This window comes from Atractosteus spatula, chromosome 2, assembly GCF_055471065.1.
Source record: "Atractosteus spatula isolate fAtrSpa1 chromosome 2, fAtrSpa1.hap1, whole genome shotgun sequence".
Classification (NCBI taxonomy): Eukaryota; Metazoa; Chordata; class Actinopteri; order Semionotiformes; family Lepisosteidae; genus Atractosteus; species Atractosteus spatula.
Window position 1 is genome coordinate 14,871,056 of NC_142707.1, and position 21,822 is coordinate 14,892,877.

Below are 21,822 nucleotides of genomic sequence, written 5' to 3' on the forward strand. Positions count from 1 at the left end.
CCTAAGATTGGCATGTAACAGCATTTTTCTGTGGTTGGTCAGGCACCTGATATTGCTGTGTTGTCAATGGGAGCCATATCAATCCCTTGTCCTAAATGTGACAGATTCTAAGCCTTTTTAAAATCATTCAAACTTATAAAAGCCTAATAAGGTTAAATGCAGAACGTACCATAAAGTATGACAAAATGCAGTACAAGATGTTGAAGAAAATAGCAAAAACGCAGTAGAATAAAAGAAAGTCAAGTGAAAATATTGTATATGGAAAACATAGAAAAAATATAATTTGCAAAACGTGTATACTATTTTAGACTACCATTAAGGGGTGTATAAATGGGTGTATAGGCAAGGGATTATGTTAATACAAATAAATTACATCAATAATAATTAAAATGTATCAACCACCAACCAGTGGATTGCTATCTGCTAGCTAAAAGTAAGGTTAGTGCCACAATTAGCCATAGCTAAGTTATAATCTTGGCTACCATGGAATAAGTATTACTCTTGAGTTATTAGCTGCGTATTTTTGCCACTATGTGCTCTGAAAAGTGGCAGCAAAGGAGAGAATAATGAAAGGTTATTCAATTTAATAAAATTCCTCAATGACCATGGCAGCCCCCAAGCTGGAGCAAATCAGGTGGTCTGACTTGAACCCAATGACTCTTATGACCTTACTGAAAAGTGATAATTTTCTATAACAATGTTTTATGTTAGTCATATTCTGAGCCATGCTACCCACAATATTGTGTCTTCCTTTCTGTTAGTGTTTCATGAAATATTCGTATGTCCCATCATCAACCAATACAAAAAAAACATAACAAATTAACCTTTTCAAGACATACAGAGCACACCTTTTTCACTTAAGGCTTAGTTATGCAACTAGATCACAGCATGGTGTTTTTATAGAGTAAATACTGTATATACTACAGTATATATACTAGAGGGAAGTAAAGCAATGAATTCTGATAAAATAGTGCAAATAACACATTTCAATGGCAATAATTTAGGACAATAACATGAGTTGGAGGCTGTCTTAGGTCCTAAATATTCATTTCTAAATCTAACTAAGTATACCACACCATAACTTGGACATATCGTGAGCTATAATAGTCAGTAAAAGTATGTTCTTATGTTGACCACACTAAAGGAGTGAGAGTGAATGCGTGGTTAGTTCCACAGACTGAGGCTAAAACAGCAGGTACAGTATTTCATAAACTTGTCTGAGACTAACAAATAAATCAAGTGTATACACACTACATAAATGCCACTTGATAGTCTTTCAAAAGGTTTGAGTTGTGATAGAGAAAACATCCTATCGGAGGTGCAAACAAGTCATGACTTCACTAACATGACAGTGATCATTTTTGTTGGCTTGTTGATAATAAATTGCTGCAAAGAGTGAACCTTTGTACACATTAAAGTTCCATATTTTGTAATCATTCTTTCTCTCTTTAAACTCACAATAGCTGTTACATTGTATCTGCACCCACAACTTGACAAAACTGTTGACTAGTCTTTCCCCTAAGCAAATTTGTGGTTAAACTAGTTGGGGAATCACAATAGTATAGTGATAAACTGTACTGGAGCCAAAGAATGCATGGAATAAAACAATAGGTGAAGCACAACTGGAGTTTTATTGAATATAAAATGATGAAAACCAGGGACATTCGTAATATAATATGAAATGGCCTTCTAGGTATAACTTCAATTTTATTTATATTATCAGTTTTCATACCAAAGTATCCAAATGCTCATATAGGACAGGATTTTTGTACAGTATAAACCATTGAAGTTCAGCACACAGGAGTAGATCAACTGTACATCAAACATTATGTTCCAGATGCTCCACCATACTCCACATTAGTTAGAGAAGTGAGAAATTGCTTCAACTACTGACCATAGACTGGACTACAATTGAACCAGGACCCTGGGGTTAACACCCCTGGTCTTGTGACCTATATTGTACCATGGAATCTTTAGTGATGAAGTATTCAGAATCTCAATTTAATGTCTCATCCAAAGGATGGCACAGTATCAACGCATTACCTACTGAGACATTGTGTGGGAAATTCTGACCCAGAAAGAAGAATGCCACTCAATTATTCACTTTTTCCCTTTTACATCCAATAGCCATTCTTCAGATCATACTGCCCCCTTTTCCTTGTGGTGGAATCAGCAATATGTGAATACTAGAGCAGTACCAACCAAAAACTAACGCTCTCTCTTTCATATTTCAAGCAGTAATGCTACAATATATGGCATTGTCTGGACTGTAAGGCCAGCCTTTATCTGAGCCATCAGGGAATCCAGCAAGATGTATCCTCAAATGATTTAGTCACACTGATGGAAAATAAAATACTGTCCTATAACAAGCTTCAATTTCTTGTGATTGCCTGTTCTACTGTTATTTTAGTAAATGGGAAGTCAATGTGATTTCTGTGTCATAGAAGTTAAAATTGAATCATGAAGCTCTGTAAAGTGGAACATCTTTTAATTTTCCTCAATAGTAGTGGTTACAGGGAACAGACTGACTTTTTATTAAACTGTAATGCCCTATGGTATTATGTACAGTACAGCTTTTTTATGTTCATAACTAAATTACATAAATTGGTAATGTAGCATATTTGCTGATGGAAAGAACAAATTTTGTGTATTTTCTTTCCACCAGCAGTCTGTGGAATAGAAAGCCAATAGAAAGACAATATAACTATGAAAAACATAATGACTGATCATGATCATAATGACTGAAGAAAACAATAAACTAAGGCATTTTTGTACACAAAACTTCTTGTGGACAGTACGAGGAAGCAATAAAAATACATAATTTCTGTACATATAGTTAAAAACATAGAATTTGAATCAAGGGACGGTAGGCTGAAATTGTGTACTGTTGAAATAAATAACTTCATTTACAATAGGGTGCACAATTAATTATTGAAAGTCTTGAAATGAGAAAACTACAAAGGAACGTGATTCAGATAAACAAAGTTCTCAGTGTCATCAATGGAGACAACCCATTGGACTTTGTCAGAATCAACAGGGAAATATGAACTAGAGGACACATGTGATAATTAAGAGGAAGTCAATTTAAAACTTAAAACAAGATGATTCAAGAATGGAGTTATGAGAGTCAGGAACCAGCTACCCATCAATTTTGTTTTGTTTTCTGACTGCTTTCAAGAAACAGCTGAGGTGTTTGAGACAATAAGCTACTAGAAATACCAAAAGGATGGAGAAGTTTTATCTCAGTCTGGTCATGTGAAAATGCATTACTGTCAATAAGGAAAGACAATATTTAATGAGTTATGTTGTAATTATGAGAAAATTATCTCCTGATTTCAAGATAGCAATTTATCTCGTAATTACAATGTAGCAGATTATCACATTCTCACGTAATTTATGTGATCACCACATGATTAATAATAATCATAATAATTATTAATATTTGCTTACACTTATATAGCAGTTTTCTGGACACTCCACTCAAAGTGCTTTACAGGTAATGGGGACTCCTCTCCACTACCAATGTGAAGCATCCACCTGGATGATGCGACGGCAGCCATAGTGCGCCAGCTATCAGGGAAATTTGGCCAGGATGCCTGGGTTACACCCTTACTCTTTTCAAAAAGCACCCTGGGATTTTTTAAATGACCACAGAGAGTCAGGACCTCACTTTTACATCTCATCCAAAGGACAGCACCTGTTTACAGTATAGTGTCCCCATCACTATACTGGGGCTTTAGGACCCACATGGTGTGCAGGGTGAGCACCACCTACTGGCCACACTTACACCTCTTCCAGCAGCAACCTTAGTTTTCCCAGGAGGTCTCCCATCCAGGTACTGACCAGGTACTGACCAGGCTCATACCTGCTTATCTTCAGTGGGTTGCCAGTTGTGAACTGCAGAGTGATATGGCTGCTGGCCACATATGGCACCATTGTCATACTGACTTTCAGTTCTAAGCAGTGGAATCAATTGCATGATATACTCATTATTGTTTAAGGATATGTGTGACTGTCCTCATGGATAAAATTGTGTTCGCATTAGTTACAAATTGTAACATTTCATTCTGAATAAACCCCATTGGAAAGTACAATATGTGCACATTCTGCAGCATTGCATATTGTCGTTAAACACTAAATCCTCAGTTCTAGCTCAGTTCTCACTAGCTTAAAGGTGCTGCCATTGCACAATGTAACAGGGTGTTGATACACTCAAATGATCTTTGCTATTGCATATTTATTAAATAGTTTGCTATCTCATCATTACGACATAATTTTCTATCTCATAATTACAAGAGAGTTTGCTATTTCATAAGAACAAGATAATGTTCTTCTTACTAACACACAGTAATAACTGTGTAATTAATAACTCCTCCTTAATAAAGACATTGAAACTATAAAAACAAATACATTATTTTTTATTTTTATAAACAAATGCATATTTCTTAATTTTTTTATTTGGATAGGCATTGTTCACAAATTTAGTAAATTAAGATACCACAAAAACAATATTTAAAAATGCCTTTCACCTTTTAACATTTTGTTATGTCTAAGGAGAAACTAATGACACAAATATATATTTTAATTTAATTGCTAACGGAATGTTTTTTTAAAGCTTAAAATAATTATGATGGCCATAAATTTTTTTCTACATTTTTAAAAAAGGAAAAAATATATATATTTGATTAAAGAACAAATGTAATTATTAAATTGCACTCCCTGAAGATACAAGGATAAACTGCTACAATCTTTGTATAATATAATTTTCTCCTTTTACAACAAAAGATTAATTTCTCCACTCACATCGGATTGTATGTCTCATACTATTATATATCAGTGAGCCCCAGCAAGGATCAAGTTCCTTAGGTTTTCCAGATTTTATTAATTGTTTATTTAAGATTAAGATCTCTGGAAAAGGGTGGATACAATTTATTCTTTTTCCCCAGGCTTCCACTGTAGTCCATGAATTAAAGAAACTTAGGAAACCAACAGGCTGAAGCTCCCAAACACACTCTTGGTTTGAACTAATTATAGACTTGATTAGACCCATGTTAGAATCAAAGCATTTAAAACCTTTTTTGTATTTTGCACATCAGATCTGCAAAGTTAAGATCATTTGTTTACTTTCTAAAGCAAAATAAATGCTTGGACTAACAGACCAAACTGAAAGAGATTGTAGTTAGTAATATAAAAAGAAGACATGGAAAACACTTAACTAAGAATCTAAAATATCTACTTGGATAATGGTTATATGATGTGGAGGCTTTATTTTTTAAAGCTAGGCATTGATTATTTGCTGTTCATGAGGGGCATCAATGTAATATTTTTTTCCAAAACTGTAATTTTGTATTGAGTCTGTTGTCTGGTTACTCCAAGTAGCACATGGTGCACATATTCAAGTAAAAAAATATAGTTTGCATTCCTGAAATTCAGTAAATTTATGTAATCATAATAACTGAAGGCTAATGGGGTCCTGATAGAAGATGATCCACTAGCTGGTACGATGGTCAGGCCATCTTAAATTGTTCTGAAACATAGCCCATGCTGGTGAATATTTAAACCAGCCTGAGGTTGCAATTTCCAGTTGGGCATCTCACAATGATCATCTCAAGTTTGAACAAATCAATTTAACAAAAAAAAATTAATTGTATGCCCTTAAAAAAGAACAGGGAATGATGATTGTCCTATTGCAGTCGCCGTTGGTGTTAATGTATTTGTTTTTTTTTTACTTTCCTTTTAAAAGGTTGCAGTCAATGAATTGAATTTGCATTATCACAAAGCTGTGATGGAAATCCTTCCCCTAAGATGCAGCAAATGAAGTAATCTATATCAATTTGTTCCTAATAATGGGTTTGTGCATTCTTGGCATTTTCATCCACTGATACTCCTCCACTCACCAAATGCACACACAACCTGTATCATTACATTTGAACCTTATTATATAGCTTAGGTCACTGATTCATTTGCTTTGAATTTTTTCCAGTTTTCTGAATATGAATCCAAATTTATGCTCATACCAAATGCTGTTTAGGATTGGGGTAATAAAGAGGGTTTGGGCTATAGTAAGGGACTGAATATACTGCAGGTAGGGCTGTAGACAGGCATAGGTCTTAAACCAAAGGTAATATTGCTTTAGATTTAGATTATGTATTTAGGGTTAAATGTTATTAGTTTTAGAATGAACCCCAAAAAACTAAAACCTGATAAAGGAAGCTCATAAAATATATTAAGACACAGGGTATGTAAGTTTATCATACTCTGTAAACAGAAGGAAGTTGGCCCTAGAGCTGAAAGTGAGACAGAGTTTGGCTAGAAGGCAGCCCCTTCTGTCACAAACATAAACAGGTTTACACCCTGAGGGAGATGGCTATCTATACACTTAACAAAGCCACTCAAGCCACCATTAGCTTACAATGTTGAAGTATGGAAAAAATAGAGAAAAAATATTTTCAATTTCCAAAGAAGAGCCATGCATTGGACATACAGTAATTACAGTACAGTCAGCATTTACTGTTCCTGTATGAACACGCCTTGAGCAGAAATCAGAGGGAAAAGCTGAAGAAGTTTAGGGCTGCAGGATAGATTGTGTTAAAAATGGAAAAAGTGCTTTTAAGAGATGTGTAAAAATAAAAACAAAATCAATAGCTTACTAAGCAATGATGTCAATTAGTGGTAACACACCCCTGATAGTTGCATCTGATGTATAGGTGTCATGACAACTAATAACCAAAGAGCTTTGTGGCTTTAAATGGCATTTCCATTTCACTTTTGCATTTTGGTTATGAGAAATAGTCAATTGATTTCCTTGTCTGCCATAAGTTGCTTGAGATCTATTTGTTATGTTGTAATGATGACAAGTGGTGACTTGTCAAATAGGAAAATTAATGTCTTGACATTTGCTGAGCAGTCAAAGGACTGCAGCACCCACTTATCTTGCGATCAGTGAACTCCTCCTGCTGGTGCTGAAAGATGGCCATGTCTTCCTTACTTCAGTGGGAGCTTGCCTGCCTTACTGTAAACATTAGTCTGCTAAGATTTTTTTTATATGCTGTACTCATCTTTTAATTTTTTATTATACCTCAAGCAAAAACAGCAGTGCTCATTTCATAATTTATTGCTGGCAGTATTGTCAAAACTATCACCTTGAATTAAAGTTGACCACTAACTTCAATGTCCTTCAAATCAATTCATAATGTAATGGTAAATTGCTCAATATTTTGAAGTATTCTGGATTCATGTTTATTTTGCTGTTGTGCTCTTTATTGTCAAAACGTGTGGTTAAAACCATTTTGTCTGAGTGTAACCATTGCTGGTTTTGGACATGAATCAAAGATAAAAACATCCCTTGGACAACTTTACTGTTATATTTGTTAGTAGTGTCAACATTTCCATATTTAGTGTTGTTATATGGAAGAAGCTTATAGACCAAAAAAACCTTACAAAGGCAAATAGATGAACTATGCATTAGTATCTGCTACAGGGTCACATTTTATATCTTATCTGAAGGTTGTGGAATGTGGAGGTTCTGTAACAAGTAACAAGGAACCCTAACAAGTTCATTTTTAACCATAGGTTTACCTGAATTCCTGCTGACTCCAAAATAGAGAAAACAGACAGAAACACAAAACTAAAAAAAACAGAGATTAATCCCATGCTGAAAACGTAAAGGATAGGAGATTCCACAGACTATGAAATATTCTTTAGATGTGTGGAGGAATGAGGGAGAGAGGAGGAATATGAAGGTAAGAAGAAAAGAAAGATGTAGTGATTGGGTCTAAAAATCTGGAAAGTTAGGAGATTGTGAGGAAATGCTCCCATTCTATACTCCGTATTAACAAAAGCTTTGTTAAGAAACTTCATATAGAAAATTACAATAAGAAAATTGCTACTGGAAGATAAATACATTTTCAGGACTGCGGTACAATTTTTTTTTTTTAATAAGCATGAGCAGCAGTTGAGTAACATGTTTAGCCCCAACTCATGTTTGGAAGTACTTTTACCATGTGACTGATGTAAGAACCCAAAGTGAATGTTGTGATTTTGCTGGTTAGGCGTAAATGGATTACAGCCATGTCTGCAGTTCCCAGGGGAAAACAGGGAGAAGGGAGTGGGTAGGTGGATGAATAGCATGTCAGATCTGCTCGGTTGCACATTTCAGGAAGTTTGGTAGAGAGATTTCCCCCTGTAAAACAGGCAAGCTGAGGCAGCACAGCACTGGGGCCTGGGGTTTAATAGGAAAGTGGCACTCAGACAAAAAAATATGTACAAGCACTTCCCATTACCAAAGGTACGAAGTGAAAATGTGTTGGTGTTAATGCTAAAAGCTATAGGAGATTTGCCTTGACAATGGTGTAACACTGAGGAAGTTGTTAAAAATGTTTCATTCCATTTCATTCATGGAAACACATTTTGCAGAAAAACCAGAGATAAAATTTGATTCAGTCTTAAAAACATTACAGAAATATTATGATTGGCTTCGTCCTTGTCCTTGGTGCTAAATTTTAATCAAATGTGCAGGTCTCTTTTAAAAAAGTAATGTACAAAGTACAAAAAAAAACATCCAAAAAGGAATGTGTAAAATAAACACCATGTAATCTATTTTAAGTATCAATGTCATATTTCCCTACAAACAAGTGCAGCATGCACAGCTCATTTCCAACCAGGATAGATTCACAATCTCTCAGGTGACCAACAACCCTAAGCCACGCAGCTCCAACTGTAGTGAATTCCACTACATTAAAAGGGCAGCCTTCCATCAGGGGAAGACTCAAAAGTCCTTGGTGTCCTAGTGCGTTATGTCACTGTGACAGGTTCACACAGTGAAGGAGCCCTGCTACAATAGCATGAATCTTAATGAATGAATTGATTAAATTTCAGAGCAATTAATTACCTTACCCTCTGGCTGCAGCAAATTGGTATTTAACTGGTAATCTGATAGCTGTGCCCACAAAAATACTCTCCTAGTCTCCTACAGTCTATTTAAACGTGCAAAAAATGTGTTCCCATGTATAAAATAACCTGATTTCTGCAAATACAGAAGAGTGTAAAATAATACAGGCGTACAATATTTGTTATTTTGCACTGTGTGTGATCTAGTCTTTGCAACTACCAAATCAAATACTTTCATAGATACTGTACAATGTTGTTTCTATCTATATGTTAATATACAGTATAGACAGAAACAGAACTAAAAATGATTCCTGGAATGTTTAATACACTTCTGTATTGCAAAAATGTACACATATTGCTCTTACACACATATGCTGAAACCTAATTTTCTTGCTCTACTTAGCTTTTCTAATTTATGTTTGTTGCAATTCCCATAATGTTGTCATGTAATATTTACTGGGTTAAGAACAATGCCTGTGATAGCGATACCAATGCACACTGCGGTTCTTTTGTTTTTTGTAATGGGCCTCATTACAAAGTTGGTCTCCTGTGTACTGAGACAAAATTTAACACAATATGGCGCTGTTGCAAAACCCCAGCCGCCTGTGTACCATCTCTTCCACATATTTACTCAGCTCCAACTGTTTGCCATCTGCCTTGTGCCTACAAATTCTCTATAGATATATAGAGGCTTCTGCCTTCTGTTAGAGGTATTGAACTGGCCTTGCTCTAATGTCACATGATGCTTGACTAAAGGACTGTAACCATGTCAAAAGTCACATGCACACTTTTTGTATCAGTTTCTTGAACCAATGCAAGGTCTTATGTTATCTTTATAAACAGTACAGAGTTCAATTAGAGAATATCTAATTATCTCATATTACTCAGTGTTCTCCAAAGCATTGGGGCAGTGATATCTAAAGGGGTATTTTCACTATATTGTCACTATAAACTCTAATAATTACATTTTCTCCTTAAATACAAACATGACTTCTAAGTACAATTGCAAAGTTATCTATGTTTGATAAAAGTAATAATTCAACTTATTTTTAATATGGACAGCTCAGTTCTACTCTCTTTTGTCAGTCAAACAAATTTATAACATTTAACTATATAAAATAAAGTATTAGGACAGATGACAGACAAGTAGCTTGTTGGCCAGGGACCAATGAACTTTTTGTTAAAAAAACAATTTTGCAGCTAAAATAAAATTGAAGCTGAATAAGTAGCTAGGCTTACACAAATTAACAATTAAGAATATGTTCAAGACAAAACCATAGTTTTAATTATTGTTCAGCCAACACTGGGTCAGCCAAAAAAAACCATCTGCAGTTGATGACAGAAAATTATCAGAACTGTCAAGGAAAATCCTGAAATTACTGTTTCAGTTGTCAGAGTGCAGGGGTGAAGGTATAAGAATCCACAATTTGCAGTAAATGATTTTAAAAGATGAAACAGTAGACATACAAAAGCTACACCACCAGATGTTCAGGAACAGGAAAAAACTAGATTAGTATTAGTATAAGTATATAACATTAGGAATGTTATAAATTTTATAAAAACTAACAAACTGCTTATCTTTTAGTTTCCTAATTGCTTATAACATTGGCAAGTGGGAACATACGAGGGGTCATCTATACAGGTAGGTCAGTGAAAAAGTACAGCTCATGTTTTAAATATAGTAAAAAGGGAAGTAGAATGTCTTGTTTTGCAAACGTAAGCAATAACGAAAGTCTCAATAAGGAGTTGTTTTCCGTTATCCAAGATTGACTAAGAACTAATGGTTCATTTTAGGGATTAGGTAATCTATGTTAAAGGTAGGAAGTTTGTCTGTTACTGTGTATAAAAAGCACTGAGCAGCATCTTTCAGAGAGACTAGCTTTTACAAGCTGATCTTCCGTATGCATACGAATAAACAGCTCTTCTTTCACCAACACCCAGACTCTGAGATTTTAATGATTCTACAGTATTTGCTTGAAGGTACAAAACCAATATAGAGTAAACCTTTACCAAAATAAAAGAAAGCTTAAACTGTGGAAAACCATGTTCCAAAGAGAATCACCTCAATCATGAAGCATGATGAAACATGAGAGGTCATGCTTGTCACTCCCTGTACACCTAGAGGGCACTCTACGTCTGTCCTGTTCCTAGTTTCCTGTGATTATTCATGTCTTTCCAGTGTGTCTTGTTGTGTAGCCTATTTACTTCTTGTTTCTGCTCTGCTCCTTGCTGAACATTGAGAGTTCAGATGTCTTGAGACCTGCCTAGCTCCAGGTCGTCTCTTCCGCGGACTGAGAGCATAGGTTTCTACCCGACATCGCCTGACCTCCTGAGCCCGGGCTAACCCCCATTTTGCTGCTATACATAGGGTCTTTTTAATCCAGGTTTAAATCCAATTGAGTGTACATTTTACATGCCTAAGGGAAAATAAAGTAAGAACACCAGCAACAACTCAGTGACTGCAGCAAAAGTTTGACAATGCATCTCAAATGATTGTCTAAAAATACATTTTGATTATGTTACACGTTTTTGTATTTATCTCAGGATCACATAACAAAATGCTTGACTGCTGTCACAAACCGCATGCAGGCATGCAGACACCGTCGCATTCCCATGAGCACCCGATCACTCACTAATTAACTTCACTCACTTTGTCTATTTAAACTCCGACTTGCAATTTGTCCTTGTTCACTATTGAGGTTTCCTCAGACAGAGCTACACATCCAGTTCGTGACTTAGTCCGACCTCTCGTTTTTCTTGTGACCCTCTGGATTTCTGACCCTTTGCTCCTGATCTCCATCCTCACTGTAGCCCGGCCACTTGGATTACATTCGCCTTAGGAATTCAGTTTTCTCTCTCTCTCTGACTTAGCACGGCACTGAGTATGTGTAGCTGTTTGTTGTCTCTTCTTGGTCAGTAATTTGTGTTGTCCATGTTAGGGTCCTATGGTGTCTCAATATTCTGTTTGACTCACCTCTGCAAACATGTTACAATTCTTTCACCATACTGAAGGTCATTGTATTGTCTTGCCCCGGTATCATTGGTCTTATTTTAATTGAAGGGGATGGAGCTTAAAAATCTAAAGAGTGTACACTTGTGTGTTCCGACTTGTGGAGTTGGAGTTAAGAGAGCAAGAAAGATAGTTGTACTGTATACAGTGAGCTACAGCATGTTTGTGTCATGGCCATATAGTCGTTTTTTTAAAGTTTGAAAAAGTGTACTGTATTTCTATCGACTTTTCCCTTCCCCACACCATACCTCCCTTCACCTCACAGCTGTGTTCTGTTATAATCTTTTGTAAATATTTGGATTTCTTGTTTCAGTCATTTTTGCACTGTAATTAAAGGCTCATCTTATTTTTTTGTCACCATACCCTAGAGATCAGCCTAGTTTGTTTTATTTCACTACTGCCACCATGCATCTAGAACAGCTGGCGCTGACATGGCTATTCCAATTCAATTGGGTATAATAAAAAAATAATTTGCGATTCTTAAAAAAACTGCATACATTAGTGAAAACATACCACCTCTATTTCTGCTAGCAACTCTGATGTTGAAGACAGTGATCTCATCTGTGTGATATTATCCTTGAGTGGCCACACAGGTTATCTATTCTTGATTTATTTTTCATGTTGTAGCCACTGCCGTCTGAAAAAGTTTAGACAGAAGGATCAGGTGGATGAGATGGTCCTGGACCCAGTGCCACCTACAAAATGGTCTAAATTCCAGGACATAACCTGTCACAAAACTTTTTTATGAACTAGTCTACTGCGTGTTGAAACAGATCACCTTCTTGCACAGGCAGGTCACTCTCATTTATACCAACAGCAACCAAATGATCTTTTAATACTGAAGCAAGGCATGGTATCTTTGTCTGTTCTAGTATTAATTAAAATCACATCAACTTTTACCTCTGGTAATTTTATCTCAAATGAAATACCAAATTAAATACCAAACACTGAGCACAATTCATTTCTATTAAAACACATGACATAAGTTCAGGACTATCTCAAGGAACAATGCATTAAAGACATATTAATGCCCACTACAACGTTTGCCCACAACATAATGTACAGTATACAGTATATTACATATAATAGCACATTCTGGACAATCTTTTCAAGTGGTGATAGTTAAGGATGTCAAGAAACAAGAGTACTGTATTTGTATTTGGAAATGACTTGGAAAAAAGATACAGCCATACACAACTACAAAACTGCAAAAGTTAATTATTTTCTCCTTAAAACATTAACAATAAAGTTAATTAAAATAATGTAGGGTTGCAGGGTTATATTCTGTGCCTTTTCCCTTCATTTTGAATGTGTGCATTGTTTCAGTAACAATGTGAGTGAAAGAACAGCATCTGCAGACAGTCTGAACAGTTATTGGTCACACTTAATGAAAACAATGACAGCCTTCCTTGTGATGAGTAAGGTTTCTGATTGTCAGAAGTCAGTTAACTGTAATCAGCAACTCCCACGTAAAACAATGATTGGAAATTAATGTAAAGCAGGAAACCTAATCTAGTAATTAACAAATCTTCAGCAGGATCCAGTATTTTAATTGTTAATTTACTGGATAAAATGTGTTATAGGGCATTATATTGAGAATGCATTTTATATCCTATGCTTCACCTGAAGAGCTGCCACTTGAGGCACACTTTGATATGATTTGCATTTTTTTTCCTACCATATCATGATGATGAACATAATCTAAATGGAAACAAATGCGATATAAACAAAATACTTTAATATTTACATCTTAGACTAACGGGCTTTCCTGGTAAATCCCAGCATTGGTGTCTCCAGAACTGCAGATTGATTACTCAGCAAAAGCATGTGAGGCTTCAACCAGAGACATTGTCTTTCTTTAGCTATGCCCCTAGAGGAGACCTTGGCTCCAGTGGATATGAAGATTTCTGTGAATCTTGCCAAGAGTCTCTCTTTCACATTCTCTCACTCACTTTTGCTATCTCTCTCTCTCTGTCTCTCATTCCCTCTTTCTCTGTGTGTCACTTTCTCTGTATAAGACATTCAGGGCACGTGCTGTTCAGTGCATTGTGAATTATTCAAGCCTGCCTGCCGGGGTTGTGAGCAAAATCATAAATCTTAGAGGCCTCGGCTATTTCGGAGGGTGACGGGGGCTAAACGAAGCTAAACATCAAAGCGAATCATAAAGAGGTTCAGGTTGAATTATTGAACGTTGCCCTTTCAGTCCCTTATTTACTTAGTTATTTTCCTTGTCTTTTTTATTTCATTATGATCTTTGGGAAACAAACAGCACACATGTAAACAAAAGTACAACATAAAACACATGAAAAAGAAAACGTTGCCATCTCAAGATTGCTATTAGTAATACATGACCATGTTGTCAACAATGATGGAAAAGTCCCACAAATAGCTGCTGTAGAGATGTTCATTCTCATCAGTATGCATCAAGCCAGCTCAGAATGATCTATGTTGTAAGTCCTCCTCTTGTCCGAAGACAAACTCTCTAAAACCCACGTGCATAGTATCTGAACACATGAAATACCTTTATAAAGACAGAGAGTGTTGGAGTTATAGATAACCTTACCATTATGACATGCTTTCTAACCCTGGTCCTCAAAACAGTTTCCTAGTTTTTATCAATCGAACATTTCACTTATTCATCTGATTTTAAGTGAACTCTTAGCTGCACTAATAATGTGTTAGTTAGAACTTTTCAAAATGATTTCTTCATAAACATGATCAAATTTTAAACTACTTAAGAAATTGGTATTTCCATAGCAGTATTTATGAGAGCAGGGAATGATGAAAATTGTCAGCATTCACTCTGTTTATTAGGTATATTAAGGTTTAAATTAAAAGTCCTAGTGAAAATCAGATGCAATGGTACAGTATATTCTGTATTCAGTGCCATTTTGTTCAGCATATCTTTTGTTGATTGATGTAACTCACAGCATTATCATGAGCAGGTTTCTTTCAGTCTCTAGCAACTAGACTAGCAACATTAACATTAGCATTAACATTAACTGCAAAGCATTTAATTTATATATATATAATTTACAGGTTGTTTCATAGAGATGCAAACAATAGTATAGTGACTACAGTACATCAGCAATTTGGCTGCAACACCAGTTTCAATCCAAATGTGATTAATACAAAGATAGACTGAGTTGGAATAACCACTCTGTGACCTGGAAATTGCAAATATATATTTCTGTGGCATTTTAGTATTGGTTCTCAATTATTGTTTTCATTGCTTCAGGTGCTGGTAGGATTGTTTGCTGAAAAGCCTTAGCAATCAGGATTATGTTAATATATGCAGTATAACAGCAAGCATTCATTATTAAAAAGGCTAATAATAACAATAATAATTCCTTCTGATTATTATGTTAATCCTACTGTTTGCTATTGATTTAGTTAGTTAATTGAATAAAGCAAAACAATAATGTCATATTATATTTACGCCTATTACTATCTAGTATAAAACCTATAAAATAGATATAAATGCAATGAAGGATATTCATTCTTTAGATGATAACTAATATTAAATTGAATGCAGTGTTGACTGTTCTATTGTCAAATTACAATAACGTGTATTTGACTAACTTAAGCACCAGACTGGTCCTAAATTTGACAGTCTGAATAGATAATAATAAATAAGGCTGACCCAGTTGTTATTTAGATGTTATTTTTGTTTAATCTGTTGGTTAAAAAGAAATATTAGAAACTGTCATATTAAAGCAGCAATGTCTGCAAATACATTCACATGTTGGCTTGGTCAGAAGCATCCACCTTATGTTCAGCACTGGGGACTAACAGTTGTTGTTGCCCTAGTCCAATAGCAGTATCAATATTGCCAGTAAGACAATATTGCTTAGTTTATTATAATCAAGATCAATCAAAACCTTGACCCACCCACTAACCATATTCTAAGAATGAAGTTCTTCCTGACAGCTCTTCATTTGGAAGACAACAGAAAACTGCAACCACATTCTGTGTTTATACAGTAATGCATTATTGGCAAGATGTACTAAATATTGTCTTTAACATAGGCACTGAATGGCAAAATAAACCATGTGAGATATATGCCTGATTCGTGCATTAATATGGACTGGAACCTAAACTTAAGGAGTCAGCCAGAGCAAGAGGAATTCGCTGCATCGAGAGATTTTATTCTTAAACCTGTTTTACAAAGAAATTTGTGTTGAAATGCAACTTGACAAACATTTCAACCGTTTAAATGACCATATAAGTAGATCAGAATGATGGGGAAAAGTCCTAGTCTGAGACCCTTTGACAACATAGATTTGGAGAGCATTAGATTGGGGTTATTCAATACATGAACATGAACTGGATATGTGTGGATAACTGCATTTAACTTACAGGTATTTGTAATGTTTAATATATTGGAACAAGTAATAGGTTTATTCCATGCTGAAAAGAGAAGAAAGAAAACACAACTTTTCGGCCGTGGAGCCTTCTTCAGGTGTGAGAAAGACAGGGCAGTAAGCAAAGGTAACATGTTTTATATATTCCTGTATTACTGTGCCAAATGTCTGTGGGCTACAATACCTGAGTAAAGTCAGCAACAGCTACCATATTTAGCACTGTAGACTATTTATATACAGTATAAACCCATACATTATCTACTTAGTATTAATACTTAGTATTAGACATTGAATTATCTACATTATAGTTTGTGTATCTACTGTATTTACTACTAAAATCTGTATACAGTATGTGACTAAAATAATGCATAAAATAACATTTTGTATCGGACAGCACTGGAATGGGCAATATAATTCAACCTTGAACGCAGAACTACAGTAAGTGGACCAGTGGGATTGAGGAAAAAATGAAAACATATTTAAGCAACAAAACCAAAGAGGAGAGAGGATTATTGAATACTGGGGATAAGGTGTTGGAGCGCTAACGACTCGCTTTTATTAACGTTCAATTAGTATGATGGCAGAGTGAGGCTTGCCAGTCTCTCTAGTATTTGGCACAGATGTTAATTTACAGTACAGCGCAGCAAGACAGCACCAATGTTTAGCTGCTGCCATTTGCTCAGTAATTAGTGCCAGTGGGAGTCACCTTCTATGGACCTCTAAGCATTTGCTGATAGCCAGCTTAAGGATTTAGCTAGTAATACCTTTGACTGCTGAAGACAGTTTTTTGCTCTAAAAATGCTTTTAGCTTTAATAGCATCTTTAAAGAAGAAATATTTAAAAATGCTCATCCCCTTTGACGTACAGGCTGTCCAGGATCATTCATTAAATAGAAAGAATGTCCTGTTTTAACGTTAAATTAAATTGTATACACTCAGAAAGTGAGACATTCCCTATGAATTGCATTTTTAGAAGACTGTGACTAACACGTTTGGAACATAGAGGAATGGAAATGGAACATAGAGGAAGAAGTCTTGTAGACAATACCTTTACAGTTCCTTTACTTAGCCTACTGTAAATATAGGTGCGAGTGACTTTTTTCCTTGTTATCAGTGCTTTAAATGGGAGGCAGTATGAATATACATTTGTTGTTTATGCTTAACTCCTGTCTTTTTCCTGTTGGTTACTGGTATAACTCTTTTCTCAGAATTCAGTTCAACGTCAATGCAATGTGGCTACTCCATGTGTTAAAGGAAGCCACATCCGACATGTGGATTAAGATTTTTCTTCAAAACCATTTTACGTTTCGGTCAGCAGGGAGAGCGCAGAAGATTTAGTGAAATTTAGTGAAATCTATGTTCCCCTATAAGCCATACAAGACAAATGAGCGCAATGACTACCAGTAATGATCCGTGCAGTGTTACAGTATACTGACACTATCCAAGACCAAACCTTACTCATTCAATTTGGCAATAATTAGCAACATCTTCATTCATTTTTTTCTTGCCCTCTGTTTTTTAACAGATTGACTACAATGTCCACTCTGCTGCCTAGAATTCCTGTAAAAATTGAGCTTAAGAGACTCTGCAGTATGTGAGAAACTCCTGTAGCTGAAGCTTTAGTAGCCGTCATAAGCAAAATGCAAAGGTATTTATAAAGCCAATGAAAATCCAACTTGATGGGAAAATGAAAATAAAAAAACGTAATAAAAAAAGAAATGTGGCTAATAAAGTTCCAAAATTATTGAGCCCACAAAGCAGCTAGCTTAATATTTTGGAATATCCCACTGAGGAATCCCATACTACATGAGGAGTCCACAACACATAGACAGCATTGTTTAAAAATAGGCTTTCATTGAGTAGCTGCTAGTCCAGATTAACTCCCATCTTTGACTCACAGCTCCCAGCACTGGCAGTATAGCTGCATTAATGCATGTTCAATTACTTTAAATTATTCAGGGACTACTGCATTAGTCTGATATCACTGTTTAACTTTAAACATTTATTTAATTAACATTTACATTTGTTTGACTGTCAGACTTAGCAAATTGTAATTTGTTGTTTTTCTGCTTGCAAATCTGTATAGAAACAATATTAAACATTTTTTTTGCTAGGAAGATAATTTCAGCTTCATATCATGAGATAATGGCTGTTGCCACTTGCATCTAATTGTTGGTTGTGGGGTTAGCTCTGTAATATTTCTCCTTGCCAGGGAACTCTTCTGGATTCTGCTTAAACTGCCCATACCATTCAAACATTGTGTTTGTTGACATGCTTTTCTGACTGGGTGCAGCTATCTATCATCCACTACAACCCCCACATTTTTTTATATTATCTCTACTTCAAACTTTTTTTGGATCTACACTTCATATTGACTTCAAAGTTTATTTGAAAGGGAGACTTTCTCTTGTTTGCTTTATAAAGAGGCGACAGTTTTACTGTACAGTATGTGCTTCACTGCCTTGCTTGCACTATGCTTCCTATGGGTTGTGGTTTTATCTTTCATTTTCTCCATCTTGCCTACTTTGTTGATTATTTTGCCATGTCTGATTTGTTTTGACTGCAGGTTATTCTTTTGGCAATTATTCCCAAATGCACAAATGTGGGGTTGCTTTCTTCTTTTACCAGTTCTCTAGTTATTTGTAGTTACAAAAAACATGTAGGATCCAATTGTTTCTTCCAGGAAAAGAAGTTTTTGCTACTCACTGGGCAACCTAAATTTTCTGTCATTCTGTTCTCAGATCAGTTCTCCTCTGTGCTCATAATGTAAAGTAGGTCCTTGTAACTAATAAAAATTGTTCCCCTTCTTTTATGTCAACAAATTACGGAGACAGCTTATTTGGTTAAGGATCTGCAACCAGTTTATATTCAGTGATGGGCTGCTCACATTCCAGGTAATATGAATAAAAGTGTTCACTCTCTACTATCTCTGTTGTTTGAGATTTTTACTTTTCCAAGTTTTCTAACTCTTACTTTTCCCCTTGTATTAAAAACTCTCACTTTGCACTACCACACTTAAGTCTAGATAGCACACACCCTCTGTCGATGAAATACTCCAACCCCTTTTCTTGCTGGTTTCCTGTATTGCTTGACTTTTGTTTTACCCCTGTGTCCAGTCTCATTATTCTGTTTGAATATATTTTCCTGTTCTACTCAATCAAAAAATAACCACATTTGGAAGACATTACCACTTTTTCTTTTCAAAAGGGCTAATGGGAAAAGTAATTGTACTCAATGGCATCCCCCCATGTGAAGCAAAGGGAATTGTTTCAGTATCCCCTCTAAATAACTGAACATAGATGCATCATTTTAAGATTCATTGAGATCCAGGTTCTCACTTTCCTAGATTTCTGGTTTCTTGCTGAGTGTTTCTCCATCCTTCAGTCAGGAGCTGCTTTGTCAGTTGAAGGGCACAGAACTCCAGACTCTCTGATTAAAACCTCTCTGATACTGGACTTCAAACACATAATGTTGCATTTGAGAAACAGGAAAAGAGACCAGGGACTAAAAGCATATTTTTATTAAACTCACCTCCTTATACTGAAGTACTCTATCATTCTCACTTCAATTATAATTTAGCTTAGGTGTGCAAAACATGCTCACTGTATTACCTTTTACATGACATATTGTTACTAGCACTGTAAATCTTTGCCTCTCATTACAAGGCTGCAGCTACTGTACTAGAGCAGTACAGAGGCCAAGCATCTGATTTTCCAGGTGGTCACCCCTCTATTCATGTAACTTAAAAATGAATCTAAGAATATTCCTCTAAAAGCAGTGCTCAAATAATTTCAGCTATTGCTATGAACTGCTACCCAGCAATTTTTAGACCCATTTATTCAAGTCATCTATACGCGACACAAAAAACAGCGGGAAATCTTGTTCAGGCATCTTATGACCATGATCACTATCATATAAATCTTTATTTTTTTTACTTTGACTCCTTGCAATACCATCTAAATATTATATTGCAGCTTGTTATATACTGTGTATATATGGCCTAGTGCAGTGATTCCCAACCAGTCCAGGCCTTTGAGTCACATATTGTTTCAAAGTCTTTGTCAAGACATTAAATCAGAGCACGAGCAGCTACTGCTTCATACTGTTGTCCAGTGGCTATCCCGTGGCAAAACACTAGTGAGACTAAACTTCACACCGAGGTATGTGCTTATGTGAAGGAGCACCTGCACCCCCTTGCAACACTGTCTGAGGACCCAGGGTGGGTTGCGCATCTGGCATATCTTGCTGATGTGTTCACCAAACTGAATAAACTCAACTTATCACTACAAGGTAAAGACACACACATCCTGAACATGTATGACAAGTTGAAAGGATTCATAAGGAAGGTCAAAATGTGGAAGAGGAAATGTGAGGACGGAGATGTGAGTTGTTTCCCAATGCTCGATGCCCATCTTACCACCACTGATACAGACAGAGCTGCTGTAGGGAAAATTGGGAAAGAACATGTGTCCAAACTCAACAGTGTGTGATACTTCATTGATATTGAAACCACGTCTGCTACACTGGAGTGGGTCAGGAACCTTTTCAGTGTGACTGAGAGCAGCAGCAACCTTCCTGCCAGACTGCAGGAACATCTGATGGATGTGTCCTCAGACTGTGGGCTGAAGATGAAACATGCAGACAAGACACTGACACAGTTCTGGTGTGATGTGTAAAAGGAATACCCTGAGCTGGGGTAATATGTGTCAAGGACCAGTAGGTGGCAAATTTAGACCCTATGCCGGATTGGAATAAAGGGTCGAGAGAGAGAGAGTGTCCCATAACCAAAGTCCAAATCATTAGGCAGTTCCGTGGTCAGAATGAGGGCAGAGAACCTTCAACCAAAGAGTCGAGTCTGATAACCACATCCGATCCATAAGGCAGGTCCGTAGTCGGTGGGAAGGCAAAATCCGTAATCCAAAGTGGCGAGACAATCAAGCGGCGAGAAAGGTTTAGCTCAGGTGAGAAGGTCTCAATAGTGAGCATGGAGAGGTGCAGTAGAAAGGTTTAAGCAGAGAAAAAAAGGGAAAGTTGGATAATAGGTTAATTGCGGTGAACAGAGTGCAATGGAAGGTGGCGGCGAGTGGAGAGTCTGACAATATGCACTTAATGAACATTTACCCTTTGGATCTACCTACTTGTGTGAGGTGGCTTTCTCAGCTTTGACCCAAATCAAAACCAAGCAGTGGAACAGACTCAATGTGGAGAATAGCCTGATTACAGCCATGACCACACTGTCCCCAGAACTGTCAAACCTTTTGAAAGACAAACAAGCTCAGGTGTCTCATTAAAGGGAGATGAATCTACTTTGTGAGTCTTTTCACCCAAAGTATCAATAATTGGTCTTTTGGTTGAAAGTGAATCATTATAATAATATCCAGTTTAATATCAGTTTAAATGAACAAATGTAGGATCACACTGGTTTGGTGTGGATGAGGGGGTATTTGAACCATATTGAAAGGGCTGTGGGGGTACATAAGACAAAAAAGGTTGGGAACCATTAGCTTAGTGGACTAATCAAGGGTGCCAGACACCTGAATCATATAGACAGGTGGTCCCC